Source organism: Pelophylax lessonae (assembly GCF_965119305.1).
Source record: "Pelophylax lessonae genome assembly, chromosome: 13".
In the NCBI taxonomy this organism is placed as follows: Eukaryota; Metazoa; Chordata; class Amphibia; order Anura; family Ranidae; genus Pelophylax; species Pelophylax lessonae.
Window position 1 is genome coordinate 94,333,331 of NC_138780.1, and position 18,648 is coordinate 94,351,978.

Below are 18,648 nucleotides of genomic sequence, written 5' to 3' on the forward strand. Positions count from 1 at the left end.
TCACCTGGCCTTTTTTCAGGGTTCCTTTGAATGGCCAGAGCTGTGTGTACGTCAGTCCTGCACATGTGCGTGGGAGCCGTGGTTTAGCGCTCTACGTTCCATGGTGCACTGTGTGCCCTGAATGCAGGGCATCACTGCACATGCGTGGGTGACATCACTGGCTAATAACAATGTGATATCCCCTACATAAACGGTGCCTGTTTAGTAGATATTCATTGTACCTACAGGTAAGCCTGATTGTAAGCTTACTTGTAGGTACAAGTTAACCAGTGGTGGGATTCAAAAATTTTAGTAACCAGTTCCGACTTTCCCAGCAGAATGACCAGCGTGCCCCCTTTCAATGCACAGTGACCAGCGTTCCCCCTTTCAATGCAGAGAGACCAGCGTGCCCCCCTTTCAATGCAGAGAGACCAGCGTGCCCCCCTTTCAATGCAGAGAGACCAGCGTGCCTCCTTTCAATGCACAGTGACCAGCGTGCCCCCTTTCAATGCACAGTGACCAGTGTACATGCCCCCTTCAATGCACAGTGACCAGAGTGCCCCCTTTCAATGCAGAGAGACCAGCGTGCCCCCTTTCAATGCACAGTGACCACAGCATTGCCCCCAATGATTGCAGAGTGCCAGCCACAGCATTGCCCCCAATGATTGCAGAGTGCCAGCCACAGCATTGCCCCCAATGATTGCAGAGTGCCAGCCACAGCATTGCCCCCAATGATTGCAGAGTGCCAGCCACAGCATTGCCCCCAATGATTGCAGAGTGCCAGCCACAGCATTGCCCCTAATGATTGCAGAGTGCCAGCCAGAGTATTGCCCCCAATTGCAGAGCGCCAGCCACAGCATTACCCCCAATTGCAGAGTGCCAGCCCCAGCATTGCAGAGTGCCAGCCACAACATTGCCCCAAATTGCAGAGTGCCAGCCACAACATTGCCCCCAATTGCAGAGCACCAGCCACAGCATTGATCCCAATTGCAGAGTGCCAGCCCCAGCATTGCCCCAAATTGCAGAGTGCCAGCCACAACATTGCCCCCAATTGCAGAGCGCCAGCCACAACATTGCCCCCAATTGCAGAGTGCCAGCCAGAGTATTGCCCCCAATTGCAGAGCGCCAGCCACAGCATTGCCCCAAATTGCAGAGTGCCAGCCACAACATTGCCCCCAATTGCAGAGCGCCAGCCACAACATTGCCCCCAATTGCAGAGTGCCAGCCACAGCATTGCCCCAAATTGCAGAGTGCCAGCCACAACATTGCCCCCAATTGCAGAGTGCCAGCCAGAGTATTGCCCCCAATCTGACCAGACTATCGAGGTTGAGCAGCCCTCCCCACCCCCCACATACACCTGTATTCAATCAGTGTCCACCTCAAATGGATATAGGAGGAGTCCCCTGTAGTGCATTTGCACATTTTTCCCAGCAAGGAGTGTTGTCTCCAAGGGTTAGAAGGGCTGGATTCATCTCTTTTTCATGGATAGTGTAGGACCCACTGATAATGGGGTACTTTGACGCAGTAGTGGGCTTGAGCACGATATGGCCATATGGTGGGACCAAACCCCCATTTTTATTTATGGACTCTCTTCAGATTTGGTAGTAATTTCTTTTGCATTTGCGCGCTATCCTTTTTAATATACATGTCTTTTGGTTCATAGCTGCAGCAGCTTTGGAAATACATGGGTATGCTCCCCCAAATTTTTTGCCTGTTTATTATGTATTCGGTCTGACCAGACTATCGAGGTTGAGCAGCCCTCCCCACCCCCCACATACACCTGTACTCAATCAGTGTCCACCTCAAATGGATATAGGAGGAGTCCCCTGTAGTGCATTTGCACATTTTTCCCAGCAAGGAGTGTTGTCTCCAAGGGTTAGAAGGGCTGGATTCATCTCTTTTTCATGGATAGTGTAGGACCCACTGATAATGGGGTACTTTGACGCAGTAGTGGGCTTGAGCACGATATGGCCATATGGTGGGACCAAACCCCCATTTTTATTTATGGACTCTCTTCAGATTTGGTAGTAATTTCTTTTGCATTTGCGCGCTATTCTTTTTTAATATACATGTCTTTTGGTTCATAGCTGCAGCAGCTTTGGAAATACATGGGTATGCTCCCCCAAATTTTTTGCCTGTTTATTATGTATTCGGTCTGACCAGACTATCGAGGTTGAGCAGCCCTCCCCACCCCCCACATACACCTGTACTCAATCAGTGTCCACCTCAAATGGATATAGGAGGAGTCCCCTGTAGTGCATTTGCACATTTTTCCCAGCAAGGAGTGTTGTCTCCAAGGGTTAGAAGGGCTGGATTCATCTCTTTTTCATGGATAGTGTAGGACCCACTGATAATGGGGTACTTTGACGCAGTAGTGGGCTTGAGCACGATATGGCCATATGGTGGGACCAAACCCCCATTTTTATTTATGGACTCTCTTCAGATTTGGTAGTAATTTCTTTTGCATTTGCGCGCTATTCTTTTTTAATATATTGCCCCCAATTGCAGAGCGCCAGCCACAGCATTGCCCCAAATTGCAGAGTGCCAGCCACAACATTGCCCCAAATTGCAGAGTGCCAGCCACAACATTGCCCCCAATTGCAGAGTGCCAGCCAGAGTATTGCCCCCAATTGCAGAGCGCCAGCCACAGCATTGCCCCAAATTGCAGAGTGCCAGCCACAACATTGCCCCCAATTGCAGAGTGCCAGCCAGAGTATTGCCCCCAATTGCAGAGCGCCAGCCACAGCATTGCCCCAAATTGCAGAGTGCCAGCCACAGCATTGCCCCCAATTGCAGAGTGCCAGCCAGAGTATTGCCCCCAATTGCAGAGTGCCAGCCAGAGTATTGCCCCCAATTGCAGAGCGCCAGCCACAACATTGCCCCCAATTGCAGAGTGCCAGCCACAGCATTGCCCCCAATTGCAGAGTGCCAGCCAGAGTATTGCCCCCAATTGCAGAGCGCCAGCCACAACATTGCCCCCAATTGCAGAGTGCCAGGCACAGCATTGCCCCCAATTGCAGAGTGCCAGCGATCCCCCCCCGCGAGACCCATGCACTTACCTCATGGACGGTCTCGCAGTCGGCTCCCCGCGTCTCCGAGTCCTCCCGCGGCACCTCCTCCTCGTCCAATGGCACGGTGTTTGCCTTTCGGCCAATCAGGAAGCGGGAGGACCCGCTCCCTGATTGGCCAGGAGGAGGATCATGTGACAATAGCTAATTCTCATTCGCTATTGTCACAGAATGGGCGGGGAGGAGCGCACTGCTCCGCCCCCCGGCCGCCACGTCTGTCCGAGCGCGGGACATTCAATTGTCCTGCGCTTCCTCAGACGCGCAGAGGGATTCAGCCGGTTCTGCGAACTTGCAGAAAGTTAGCAACCGGTTCTATGGAACCGGTGCGAACCGGCTGAATCCCACCACTGAAGTTAACCACTTGAAGACTGGGCCTTTTCTGGCACGTAATTGTTTACATGTATCAAAATCATAAATTTTTAATTTTTATTTTTGCTAGAAAATTACTTAGAACACCGAAACATGATATACTCTAATGCAAAAAAACGCAATACATAACCCAATTTTTCTGTAAAATCTAAGATGATGTTACGCTGAGTGAACAGATCCCAAGCATGTATGTAACGCTTTACACTTGCGCATGCTCGTGCAACTGCAACAAATTACTTGAATTTTACTATTCATAGGTGATACTTTAAAAGTCTTCACAGGTTACCACTAGATTTACAGAGGAGGTCAGGTCCAGTGCTAGAAATACTCCCCATGATCTGATGTTCACAGCGATACTTCACATGTGTGGGACAAACGCACGCATTCGCCTTTGCGCACTAGCATTGGGGGGTAGGAGCACTTTAATAATTTATTTTATCACTGTTGCTTTATTTTATTTTTTCCAATTACTTTTAAATGTAAACATCCTTTGTGACAGGATTAGGCAAGTGACAGGTACTCGAGTTATAGTTATTAATCCATTGGCTAACATTTTTGGATAACATTTTTAAAATCAAAGTTTAATAATTATATAGGTCTGTAATTTAAGGGGGATGAGGAATCTTTGATGGATTTTGGTAATATGAATAATATAGCTTCTAGTAGTTTTTTGCGGAAAAGTTTAGAATTTGCTACTTGGTTAAACATATTAGTTAGGTAAGGGACTAAAATCCCAGCGAAGGCTTTATAGTATTCCCCTGATAGACCATAATTTCCTGGGGATTTATTTTTTGGTCTTTGATAACCTTTAGAGTTTCCTCCCTTGATGTTGGTTTGTTGAGTTGATCTAAGCAAATAAGCTAAATTTTGTTTTGTTTAAAAACTCTGTTATATTATTAATGGCGGGTTGAGGGGTGCCATTATCTTCCTTTAGATTGTATAGTGAATTGTAGTATTCTGAGAAAGTATCCGCAATTTCTTGAGGATTAATTACTATCTTTCCAGAAGCATGGTGGGTTAATTTGTGGATTTTATTTTTATTTTGCCGTTGGCGTAGTTGAGATGCCAGTAACTTGCCAGTTTTGTTACCCTGGGAGTAGTAATTTAAATAAATGTTTTTTAGGTATTTGTCATGGTCTGCTCTAAGTACAGAGCACAATTCAGATCTTAGGTTAGTAAGCTGGAGATCTAGGTTTAAATCATTAGGATTATTTTTATGTAATTCTTCTACATTGGCTATATCTTTTAGTAATTTGTTTATGGTACTTGTTTTCCTTTTTTTCCCTAGTGACCATTTGAATAAGGAGACCTCTAGCATAGGCTTTGTGAGTGCACCATAGGGTTGAACCATTCACATAAGCCTTATCCGTTGGAACAAAAAATTCTTTAAGACTATTTTTCATCACAGACAAATATTTCTCTTGAGAAAGAATAAAGTTATTGTTTCTCCAAAGAGTGTTATTAGAAACATGGATGGCTTGGATTAATTTCAAGTGTGACTGGTACGTGATCGGACCACGTAATGTTATGAATGCAGGCATCCATGATCTTTGGAGAAATGTTCCTGTGATGAAAAATCTATTCTAGAGTATGTTTTATGAACATGTGAAAAGAATGCATAGTCCTTTTCCCATAGTATGTAAGCACCTCCAGGGATCGTACAGGTCTTCTGAGGAGTAGATGGTGCTTAATCTAGTTCTGGTTATATGTCCCTTTTTGGAGGTGTCCATAACGGGATCCAACAGTGCGTTAAAGTCCCTGCAAATAATGAGGTAACCCTTCTGAATTTCCCATGCTTTTATGATGAATTTCCAGATATACTGATGAGGGTTTTTGTTGGAGGTGTAAATAGTGACAATTGTGTATGTTGAACTATCAATTGATGCTACCAGAATTATGTATCTTCCTTGGGTGTCTGTTTTAAGATCTATTAGTTTAATCCTGACTAAATTCAACTGCATTGTCACCGCATTGAGTTTCTTTTACTATTGCTTAATGCAGTAGTAGGGTATTGTACCATGTTAGCCATCAGTAAGTTCGGAGTTTAAGCGACACCCTTTATTAGCTAAATTACCCGAATCCTCACCCTCTGATTTAAGTTCCCTCTTCTCCACCCCTCCTCTCCTCCTCTATGCACAGAGCTCATGCTTTTTCTTTTAATAAGTTTTTTTAATGTAAACAGTTCTGTCCAGCCGCATATGCACGTCAGCTGCCTAGGTGAATGTAGTGCATTACGTCTGCTGTGCCTCCAGAGAAATGGGGAGGGGACGTGAGGCACACCACCTGAATCCAAATGGGCCAGGACAGAGCAGGGGCAGAAATCTGAGTAGACTCTGTAGGACAATAATGGAGCCACTGGGTGGATAAGTACAGTGCTTTGAAAAAGTATTCATACCCCTTGAAATTTTTCACATTTTGTCATGTTACAACCAAAAACGTACATGTGTTTCATTGGAATTTTATGTGATAGACCAACTCAAAGTGGCACATAATTGTAAAGTGGAAGGAAAATGATACATGGTTTTCCAAATTTCTTACAAATAAATATCTGAAAAGTGTGGTGTGCATTTGTATTCAGTCACCTTTACTCTGATATCCCTAATTAAAATCTAGTGGAACCAATTGCCCTCAGAAGTCACCTAATTAGTAAATATAGTCCACATGTGTCTAATTAAGAGCCGGTTCACACTGAGGCGACACGACTCCTTACTACTTCAGGGGCGACTTGTGCAGTCCCGTGCACCACGACTTCGGAGCGACTTGCAGGGACTTCACATAATGGAAGTCTATGCAAGTCGCTCCGAGGTCGCCCCGAAGTAGTACAGGACCCTTTTTCTAAGTTGGAGCGACTTGTGTCGCTCCTATTAGAATGGGTCCTGTAGCGGTCAATGGACCACGAGGGAGCGCGACTTATCAGGCTGACAAGTCGCCTGACAAGTCGCGCTAGTGTGAATGGGGTCTTAATCTCAGTATAAATACAGCTTGTCTGTGAAGCCCTCAGAGGTTTCCTAGAACACCTTAATGAACAAACAGCATCATAAAGGCCAAAAAAAAAAACCAGACAGGTCAGGGATAAATTTGTCAAGAAGTTTAAAGCAGGGTTAGGTTAAAAAAAATATCCCAAGCTTTGAACATCACACAGAGCACTGTTCAATCCTTCATCTAAAAATGGAAAGAGTGTGGCACAACTGCAAACCTACCAAGACATGGCTGTCCTAAACTGATAGGCCGGGCAAGGAGAGCATTATTCAATGAAGCAGCCAAGAGGCCTGTGGTAACTCTGGAGGAGCTGCAGAGATCCACAGCTCAGGTGGGAGAATCTGTTCACAGGACAACTATTAGTCGTGCACTACACAAATCTGGCCTTCATGGAAAAGTGGCAAGAAGAAACCCACTGTTGAAAGAAAGCCATAAGTTCCTTTTTATAGTTTGCGAGAAGCCATGTGGGAGATACAGCAAACAAATTAGGTGACTTCTGAAGGAAATTGGTTCCACTAGTTTTTAGTTAGGGGTATCAGAGTAAAGGGGGCTGAATACTAATGCACACCACACTTTTTAGATACTTATTTGTAAAAAATGTAAAAACCATTTATCATTTTCTTAGCACTTCACAATTATGCCACTTTGTATTGGCCTATCACATAAAATCCCAATAAAATACATTTACATTTTGTGTTGCAACATGACAAAATGTGGAAAATTTCATGGGGTATAAATACTTTTTCAAGGCACTGTATCTGAAATGTTTAGAACCCACAACAAGGTATGCAGGGGTTTGAAAAAAAAAAATGGGGTGGAGATCAGCTTTAAGTTAATATAAAAGTAAGCTTTTGAGATGTCTTAGATCCCTTCTTAAGGTTTTATACAATTCTGAAAAGGGGTCTGAAACCCAAATCTTTATACACAGTCTTTTTGCATGTGGCGAAGAAGATGTCACTGCCCAGTTGTGTTAGCTACTTCAGGAGAACTGACCCAAGTGTGGACAGTGTTGGATTCCTGGACAGGTAAGTGTTCTTTTAAAAAGTCAGAAGCTACAGTATTTGAAGCTGCTAACTTTTATTTTTCTTTTATTTCTAGGGTGAAGACCCTCTTTAAGTTAGCCAATAAAGGTTATGTCCTAAACTCCAAAGTTTCCACAATATTATTCAATGCACATCTTGATTTCCCACTCTTTAAATCCAGATCTTAGCTGTGCATTTAATACCGTAAATTCTACTACTGCAGACTTTGGTTGGACTTAAACAATTGTGATTTTTTAATGGAAAATCATTGATTTTCTCTGTATTAGACACGCTGTATGAGAAATAAAATGTTCAGTTCTACAATTAGGGATACTTTTCATGCTTCTTATTGTACAGAGGAGTACAGTGACATGTATGGGATATTTCTTCTAATTTCTCCAACTTAAAAAAAAAACAAGCTCTACGTAACTAAAGGAAGCAGCTGCGTTTGGGATATTCCCCCTATCAGCATCCTTTGGAACATCTTAAACCTTTAAACAGCAGTTTGCCTTCCTTATCTTTCCTTAGGAATAGACAGTACCTTAAACACACTACTAGAGCCTCTTACTATAATAGGATTTCTAACTATTTATCATCTAAAGCTGCTAATTATTTCTGTTGAAAATACCACATGTGGCCACTAGATAACACTAAAGCCCCGTACACACAGGCCGAATGTCGGGAGGCATCAGCCGGTTCAATAAAAAAATGGCAGACATTCGGCCCGTGTGTACTGCAGCCGGTCCACAGGTCTACAGAAACTGGCTGTTGAAGGGGCATGACCGGTCAAAGGGGCTCCCGAATGGCTGAGAGCGTTGACCGCAGTATTCTGGGGGGGCGTCCCCCTGTCAGAACACAATAGAACAGCAGGGGAGTTTGCTGTACTAATATCAGATTGTTAGTACAGAAACTCCCACCTGGGATGTTAGTTTTTTTCTGTTCAGTCCGCTTGGTTGAACGATAAAACAAATAGCAGTGTGTACTAGGCTTTAGGATCATAGTGATACTTAGAGCTATCTAGTAGCCAAATTAAGTATTTCCACTTTAATTCAATGAAAACCTTTCATCCAGCGTAGGAACAGCCTATTAACATTTGTTTTTTTGTCCCATTTGCACAGAATGAATGTACACGCACTTTACTAAATTCTATGTGATGTTTTTATAAATACGAGGGGTGTTCAAGTCAAACTGGCAAGTGTGTCCTATTACTGATAGGAGATAAATCTTTCTGTGGGACCAGTGAACACATCATTCACGAACATTTGCATTTTCGAAAAGTTTCGCATGTTAGGTACCAAGACAGCTTGAAGTCTGCACTGCGTTGAAGGAGCGTTTTGACAGGGAAGGCCAGGATTTTCTGGATCTCATCATTACATGTGACGAAACCTAGGCACATCATTTCACTCTGGAATCAAAATGAGCATCAAAGTAGTGGAAGCATGCAGAGTCACCACCACAAAAAAAATGTATACCGATTGCGCCTGCAAGTGATGGCTGGTGTATTTCTGGGACAAAGGTGGCGTTATTCATGTGGATTTTCTTGTTCAAATATTTTATTGGAGAGCAAATGAACAGTATACAATGAAAATGTCACAGAAAAGTTTGTGGTATAGAAAGATTGGTACAATCATCCTTCTTTAAAATTGAAATGAAAACAATCTTAACAATAGTGCAACGTGGTAAAGCATTTGCTTTGGATTAAAATTGTCAAGGTCTGTTGGGCAAATGACACCCTAGCCATGGAGCGGTACCAAGTTGAACTGGAAACATAATCAATTTGAACAGTAATATATGTAGGCAGGGAGCGAGGTTGAAAAAGGCATATTTTGGTTGTCTCCAGGCCTGAATATCAAGGTGTGCCTGTGTTGTATATTAGATGGTGATCTGGGGGACGATTGGATACATGTGGATTTTTTACCCCGTGGTACCATTATTAACAGTAAATATTATTGTTGTGTTCTGAGTAATGTGCATACACGTCTGCGGAAAAAATGGCCTGGTTTGATGGGCATCCTGTTTCTCCAAGGACAACACGCAAATTCCTACTGCTCACCAATCTACATGCACATTACAGCAACTTGGCGGGAGGTATTGCCACATCCCCCTTACAGCCCCCGGGCCTCACTCCAAGTGATTTGCACCGGTCTGGACCACTAAAAGATTTCCACGGAGGTCAGCATTTCAACAGTGATGACGAAAGCGAAGCAGGCTGTCCTGACATATCTTTCTAAGCCACAGCTATCCAGGCGCTAGATAAACACTTGGATAAGTGTATAAATGAAGCAGGGGAGTATGTCGAAAAATAAATGCAGTTTCCACTCCTTGAAATTTGTTCTTATATTATATAAACTCAAAAGTCCCAGTACATCCCATAACGTCACAGGCCAATGTGCCATCATTTGTGCATAATAATAATTGTACCCTCATTTGGAGAGCTCAGGACTTCCTACTTTATGATTCTGATCCTGCATGGTACAATCTGTAGTCACTAAAAGCACCCTCCTGGTCTCTCGTAAGGATTGTGCAGGACAGGATTTATTCATTAGAAAACTAGCTGAACAGAATTACTTGTTTGTGGCAGGTAAGGCAATCTCTGTGTATGCATTCAAACTGTTAGTCTACAGATACGTCTAGACAGCTGCTGGTATGGTATAGCTGAGATGCCACTTTAAATTGGGGAGGTATTAGACCACATGGTCTTTAAAACTATTTGTTGCTGTAAGTTCTCCATCTTTTTTCAGATGTCTTCAGTGAAGATAAGAGAACAGAAGATAATGGAACAGCTGGGGTGGAGAAATAACAATTATACGACTTTCCACAGGAAAATGTACCGTATTTTCCGGCGTATAAGACGACTTTTTAACCCAGGAAAATCTTCTCAAAAGTCGGGGGTCGTCTTATACGCCGGGTATCGTCTTATACGGCGGATGCTGGAGCCAAACTGGAGAATATGCGGTGGGGGAGTGAGAGCACTTCAGCTATGCTGCCACACGGACTGCCTAAGCTGACAGAACTCCCATCCAGGCTCCCCCGCCCCTACCTCCACCGCTGTCTAAGTTAAAAAGCCTGTGATTTGTTGTTGCTAGGGGCGGTCCTAGCAACCAATCTGCCTGTTAAATGGAAAGTTGGACACTTCCTGCCTTATGCTCGGACATGCTGCATCCTCTATCTGCTGTGTAAGGTAAGGGGGGGGGGGGCTGTAAAGGGGACTGTGAAAGGGAGTAATGTGCAAGTAAGGGGGGACAACTGTAGAAGAGACTGGGGTACAAGGAGGGTGACTGTGGAGGGGATTGGGATACAAGGAGGGGTACTGTGGAGGGGACTGGGATGCAAGGAGGGGGGTTGTAGAGCATGGCAGCTCCCATGGATTTATTGTTTTATACTTCCTTTCAGCTTTAGAGTGAATTTGGAAAAGTTGAATCCACTTGCACTGTTTTATGCATACTCTATATTTTAACTGGAAATGTTGGGGGGTCGTCTTATACGCCCAGTCGTCTTATACGCTGGAAAATACGGTACACATCAGGGAGAAAAAAAAAATGATATGGATACACTGTATAACACTTCTTTCATTTTACATATAAATATGCATCTACAACTATACAACGATTGGTGCAAACTTATTATAAAAATCACATTGGCACTACTTTTCCTTCAATGTGTTGTTGTGCAAAGGCAACAAGTATAATGCAACATTGGTAAGAGCTACATGGGCAGCCCCATATTACACATCAGTGCAATGCTCTACTGTACTAGTAACTGGCTCATTTCTTAACTATAATAAGCTAATCTAAATTGCATTAACAGATTAATTAGAGAGAAGAAAAATGTGAAGAAACACCAGGAGGGAACAGAATGACCTTAGGGCTGATCTCTGTCTCAGTGGAGTAGATGGGAAAATGCACTCAATGCGGACCTCACTTGCAGCAACTACAATTAGAGCTTGTGTCTGTGGTTTTTACACCAGAAGGAGCGGTAACTACTTTTGTGTAACAATAAATAAGGAATGATCAGAGAAGATCCTTTCGGCACTATATGAATTTTAAACACACTGGGCCTGATTCATTACAGTTGGGGAAAAGAAAATGGGAGAAAAAGTAGAGCTGATGCCCATAGCAACCACCCACATTGCTGCCTAATGCCCCGTACACACGTTCAGATAATCGGACGACTTATCCTTCGCATTTTGTTGCATGATACTAACATCGAATTAAAAAATGCCTACAAACCGTATGATTTTTGTCGTACGATTCAGGAAAAGCTTCCTGGTTGCTTAGCTACGTATCAGATGCTGCAAAACAAAACAATGGCAGCCAGGCTTTTTCCGTGCTATTTTAGTGTTTCTGATCATGCGCGGTCTTTGTCAATCGATTTTTAGCGGACGCATAGTGTACTGATGAAACGATTGTTTGTGGGGCTATCGTACGACAGAAGTTTTCCTGTTTGTCCCTTCGGATTTTGTTGGACCAACTGTCGTGATCGGCTGTGGAAAGCTGTGTACTAACAATCAGATTATCATGCGATCAGGTCGAAAGCGAGTTTTATCGTACGATTATCGGAACGTGTGTACGGGGCATGAAATCTTCCACAGAATAAGCCCCAGTTCATAATGTCGCAGCTTCAAAGTCATGCCGCTTTTAATCCGACATCCCTGCATGACTTTGACATGGGTTGCATACAACTTCTTTAACAGAAGTCAATGCAAGTCATGTTGAAATCAGTGCAGGAACCTTTTTCTAAGTCGAATCGACTTGAGTCACACTGATTAGAAGGGTTCAATTTCCGTTATTGGGGCGCAACTTGTCACGTGACTTTGAACTCTCAAGTTGCATGAAAAGTCACAGCAGTGTCAACGGGGGGGTTAAATGTGAAACTTGAATCAATGGTATTGGCAACAACTCCACTATTTTTCATCTCTCTATTTTAAAATGGCATAAACCCTCACATGTTCTTCTTTATTTCAAAAGTTAAGTCTAGGAGTAGGGATGGCTTCAGAGGCTCTAGTTTCCTAATGGTTTGGGATCAGTTTTATTTTTATTTTTTTAAAGATGCTTTTAAATAGATTTTTTTAATGGATCATTTATAGAAAATAAAGCAATAAACCGGGATAATAAACAATCCCACAGTTTTTGTCTCTGGGTATTAATTATTAGAATCATCAGCAGAGCAGATGTTACAGTTATAGGTTTGTAGATATAATATTGAGTAAAGACAAAAGACCAATCATATGATTAGCAAGGTTCAAAGGATGTAGGAAAGGAGCGTGGACAAACCCTATTTTTATTAGTAATCCTTTATAGGGGTAAAACTTGATCTACGAGTTTTTCCACGTCCCCAAATTTAGAGGAAGAGGAGTCCTCCAAGTCTAGAGGTCAGTTTTATTTTGTTTTGTTTTTTTAGTTTTTCTTTGTGTATACGTTTTTATCAGTTTTAGTTATTTTTCTTTTAAAGCAGATTACTAGCCCAGCACTTACTATGCCTAAAAATGTCCCCCCCCCTGCTACCTACCTATATTGTCTAACCTGTGTAAGAAAGGTTTGTATACTTGCCTAACCTTTTTAGTCTGCTCCAGTTCCATCACGTGATCTGCAGCTCTGGCTCCCCTGTGCCAGTCAGCAGCTACTGCGGGGCAGAGGAGATGCTGACAATGGCTGGGCCATAGGTGGCCTATGGGTCATGTCACAGTTTCCGGAAATCACAGTCGAGCACACGCTCCTCTCCCCTGCAGCCCCTGCTCACTAACACAGGGGATCACGTGAACAGACTGAAGCAGACTGAAAATAGGTAAGTAAATTCATCTTTTTCACACAGTTTAGGTAGCAACATATTGACTTTTCATCTTCTGTCAACCACTGCAGCTAACCAACACAGTTCACTCAGGTCTAGAAAGCACCACAATGCAGAGCCCAGTAGCAGAGGTCACATAACAGGTGAATACTACAAGCTTCCAAACCAGCAGAATCTCGGTACGGCCTCCAAAGTTATTGCTGAGGATACTTTGATTCAGATAGTAGAGAAACAATGAACATCCTCCTAGGACACTAGCAAAAAGTCATGCTGGGTGTAAAAGGGGTCACACCAGGCTAGTCGCTGTTTTTTTTTTATATGCCAGTGTCCACATTCTCCTGTAGGCAGCAGTATTACCCACAGTTTTGAATCCTATGTCCCTCAAAGAGCAAGAAAGAAAACATATTTCCAGGGTCTATTGTGTGAAGTAATAATTAGGCAGCCTTGATCACGTGTTTTTTGGTTACCAAGAGCACTGTGGATGTTTATCACTATTGGAGATTGTAGTGAGCCTTATATTTTAAGTCAAACAGACCTTATCCGGTAGGCCTTCAGAGATAAAAGAGGATTGGCAAAACACATAGAACTACTAGACACACACAGTCATCCCCATATACATATACACTAGCATGTGGCCACAAGATTTTTAATACAATAGTACATAGTGCTAAGATCATTTACATAAATCTTGATTGTTTTCACATATATATATATATATATATATATATATATATATATATATATATATATATGTATATATATATATATATATATATATATATATAACTAAAAACACGACAGACTACAGTTCCTTTACCCAAAATGTTCATAGAGGTATTGGCAGGGAAGTGGCAGGCCTCCAGGCCATATTTTACTTATGAGAGTTGACACTGAAAAAGTGGTGGCCTTTTTTTCATATAAAAATACATAATGGCAAATAAAAGAAAAAAACCTGTATGGCCGTGGGAGTCAAGGGTTTTAACCGGCCATACACTTACACCAGGGAGCCCCTCAGCTGGATACAGTCAAGTCATACTAATGCCTCGTACACACGCAACGATTATCGGCCGACCGATCGTCCGACTTTTGTCCAGAGTGGTGTTTTGTTGGTTGGAATGTGCCTAGACTGCACACAAATTTTCTCGGCCAACTAAAATCTACTTCAGAAGTGATGTCATGTGCTGGTTTACTTTCCGTGTGTTTTTTCTTCTCTGAGCATGCCCAGTCTTGCTCATCTGATGTTTGTCTGCCGAAATCTGTACTGACTGACGAACAATCGGACGTTGTGTTGACGGCCAACAAAAATTTTATAGCCTGCACACCAGATTTTATTCAGCCGAAAAGTCGGAGTCGGTTGTCGAAAGCATCATACTAACAAGCCGAAAATCGGCCGATCGGACGTTGGCTGAAAATTCCCGGCCAATAATCGATGCGTGTGTACGAGGCATTAGTTACTGCAAATTACTCAAATACTGCATTATGTTAATGGCTCACATTGCTAATCTCTCTGCAATTCTACAATATACAGACTTTGAACAGTAACTTTTAGGAAGATATCTCCACTGAACCATCAAGTGTTGCTACTCCTGCAGTCTTTCCAATAATTCCATGTTTTACTACTTATATAACTAGTGAAAAAGCAGAATGGGGGCAACAATTCTGCCATCTTTAGGCTATAATCAGACAGGCCTCCGCTGCATGCTTGCAAAAAGTAAAATGTGATTTTAGCCTAGAAATCTGATGAAGTGCAATTATAAATCATTGCATTCATACCCATGTAACAGGCCCATATGATGGAGCTATGTAAGGTACAGAAGAGACGACAGTCAGAGTTATTGCCACAGTGGTAGATAGCTTCAAACAACAAGTAGTATGCAAATAGGGAGCCAGTATACGGCCATGATGTTGTTCCAAAGCCTCCTATCCAAAGCGTTTTAAACAGCAAGGGAAAAGGGTGGAACGCATGAGCCTGCTAGGGTCTTATCTGCTCCCACATTCTGCGATTCTGTATTAGAGAAATTATTTGTCATTATTATGGAGGGATTTGAACCCATGCTGCTAAACACACCGCCCTGATTTGAAAACGGATGCGTTATGGGAGCAGCGACCAAAACAGCTCTCCTCCTCCTCCTCAGCCAAAAGCAATTTCTTTTTCTAATTTTAGTTATGCACAAGCCTGCGGGCATCATGAGCGTTTAGTAATTAGTTTTATAATTACTGCTGTTTTGCTTGCTGTCATTCAATTTTTCTTACAGCCCGGCCCGGGAATGCAATGTCTCTTGCCCACAGCTGTGGAAATTGCTCTACGATTAGAAAGCAAAAAATAAATAAAAGAAACAGGGAGATAACAAACGGCAACAGTCTTTGTTGGGGGAGATACGATGCCAAATTCTGCCCATTCTAGTTAACCCTTGAATGGGACTCAATTCAGGAAAGGAGACAAGCATCAGTCTATATATAAAAAAGATAGTTATCTCATCACTGGTAACACCATTGATTTACGTATAGTCCTGTTACAGCAGGAACCAGGCCTGGCCACAGCCACAAGGAAAGGTCTACCAAAGCCTATGGAACTCCTGACTACCAGAAAGTCAGTATTTACATAGAAAATGCAGCAGGGTTCACTGATTAAGGGCTTATACGGGCAAGGCAGGAATAATTTGGCTTACTTTTCTGCATCCAGCTTAACTTTATATGTTTTTTTTTTAATGGTAGACGTATAATCAAAGTTAACCTATAATAAGTCAAATTTGCATATATTTACCTATTTTAGTCTTGCAATCATAAAGTTACAGACAATAAACTATAAAAGTAATATGGATGCTATATACAATATACAATTTAAAAATCATTAATGAAGCTGAAACCTTAGAGTCGTATTTGGTTTTACTATTAACCTCCCTGGCGGTATGATTATGTCAGGAATTACATACCAAAAGCGGTACAATTTTTTTCATGGAAATTTGGCGTTATGTATTATAGGCCTACAATTCTTAGTAATTACTGACTTAAACCTGACCAAAACAAGAGTCTAGCAAACATCCCAGATGTGATAAATTTGAAACACAAACGCATGAATTATAATCAAATCAATAATATAATTTTATTATTTAATATATAATATATATAATACAATTATATTATTGATTAGATTATAATTCATGCATTATATATTATATATATATATATGTGTGTGTGTGTGTGTGTATATATATATATATATATATATATATATATATATATATATATATATACACACACACACACACACACATATATATATATATATATATATATATATATATATATATATATATATATGTAATATATAACGCATGAATTATAATTGAATCAATAATATAATTTTATATATATGTGTGTGTGTGTGTGTGCATATATATATATATACATATATACACATATATGCATATATATATATATATATATATATATATATATATATATATATATGCATATATATATACTGGTATATATATATATATATATATATATATATATAAAAAATATAAAATGTGTTATGTGTTTGTGTTTTGTGCAACGTTTTTTTTTTTTTTTTTTTTAATTTCCCTCCCTAGTTCCGCTCCCATGCAGCATTGCTGCTGCAGGGAACGGAACTAGGAAGTCATCACACCGACGGAGGACGGAGGAGCGGTGGGACTCTCGGCTGGTGGTCACAGCAATGAGAGATCATCGCTGGATCGCCAGGAGAAGGTAAGAGACACCGCTGCGCTCTCTGCACATCTACCCCGAGCGTGACTCGGGGATACCGCTCCTGATAGAAAAAATCAACCCCGAGTCACGCTCGGGATCACCGCCAGGGAGGTTAAAGAATATGTAAACCCAACATTTCATATTCTTGATGGTGCCTGTTGTACAATGTACTTGGTACAAAAAAGAATCTCTTTGTTTTGCTTCCTTTGTGTGAAATCCCTGGTGATCCTGCCAGTCCCTCTGCCTTCCTATGAAAAACTGACCACACTAAACATGAGAGCACAGCTCTCAGACCTGGCTTTGTGCACCGGTGTGTAGTCATGTTAGAATAGGAAGGGGCCATCCCCAAACTGTTCCCACAAAGTTGGGAGTGTGAAATTGTCCTGGTATGCTGAGGCCTTTAAAGATCCCTTCACTGGAAACAAGGGGACAAGCCCAACCCCTGAAAAACAACCCCACACCACAATGCTCCCTCCACTAAATAATTTGGACCAGTGCACAAAGCAAGGTCCATAAAGACATGGATGAGTGAGTTTGGAGTGGGGGAATTCCCAGCACAGAGTCCTGACCTCAACCTTATAGAACACCTTTAGGATGAATTAGAGCGGAGACTGTGAGCCAGGCCTTTTCGTCCACATCAGTGCCTGACCTCACAAAAGCGCTTCTGGAAGAATGATCAAATAATCCCATAGACACTCCTAAACCTTGTGGACAGCCTTCCTAGAAGAGTTGAAGCTGTTATAGCTGCAAAGGGTGGGCCAACTCAATATTGAAGCCTAGAGGCTAAGACTGGCATGCCATTAAAGTTCCTGTGTGTGTAAAGGCAGGCGACCCAATACTTTTGGTAATATAGTGTATATATAGACATCTCATAGGACCAGGCTGAGCTGTAAAGTTGAAGGTTACTGCTCTAAAGTTGCCAGTTCTATAGGAACCTGCTGCTGGACTGCTGCAGCTTTTCCCAATAAGGAACCCTACCTAGAACAAGGGCTTGTTCAGAACTTTGACCAAGTACTTTTTTCTGAGCAGAAGTGGATTTGCATTTAATAATTTTGCAGCTCTATGCCTCGTGTATATTTCTTTTTTTTTTTGCTGGAAGTTAATGACACCCCAAATTGATTCGCAGAACGCAGTGCGAACTGTGGAATTGGATGGAATTAGATTACATGTGTTTGAACACCCAATGCAATCCGATTCCAATGTGGGCAAAAAAAGGGTCCTGCACCATTTTGGTGTGAATGCGATGCGACTCCAGCCATACAATCTGTATGGCTAAATTCGCACTGCACAGACATCAAACATGATATGAACAAGAATGCAGTGCGAATCAAATGCAATGTCTGCAATTGCACCAGTGTGAACCCAGCCTATATCTTTTTGTTAGTTTTGAATTCTTTATAGAGCAGACAAGAAACAACAGGGTTGATTTCCTAAAACCAAATAGGTTATGTGCTTAGGAAAAATTTTTTTGCTTAAAGGGTAATTCCACTTTCGTGAGGAAAAAAAAGCAAATAAAGAAAAAAGAATATAGCGTATACAATTGCAACCCAAATCATATTGTAATTGAATGTTATTAAAAATGACCTTTCCTTTTCAATCTGCAGCGCAGTAATTTTTTTTAAAATGCAATATTGCTACCTGGAGGTGTTCTGTACACAGAATGTATACTGACCACATCCTAGAAACATCATTTCCTGCTTGTGTGATTGGCT

The 18,648-nt window shown here is 41.8% G+C and overlaps 1 protein-coding gene across 7 annotated transcripts in view; it reads right to left on the reverse strand.

Annotated features, from left to right (window-relative positions):
- The window catches only part of NPAS3 (neuronal PAS domain protein 3), a 676,849-nt gene that overhangs the window by 328,746 nt on the left and 329,455 nt on the right, over window positions 1-18,648 (reverse strand). The window lies entirely within an intron of this gene.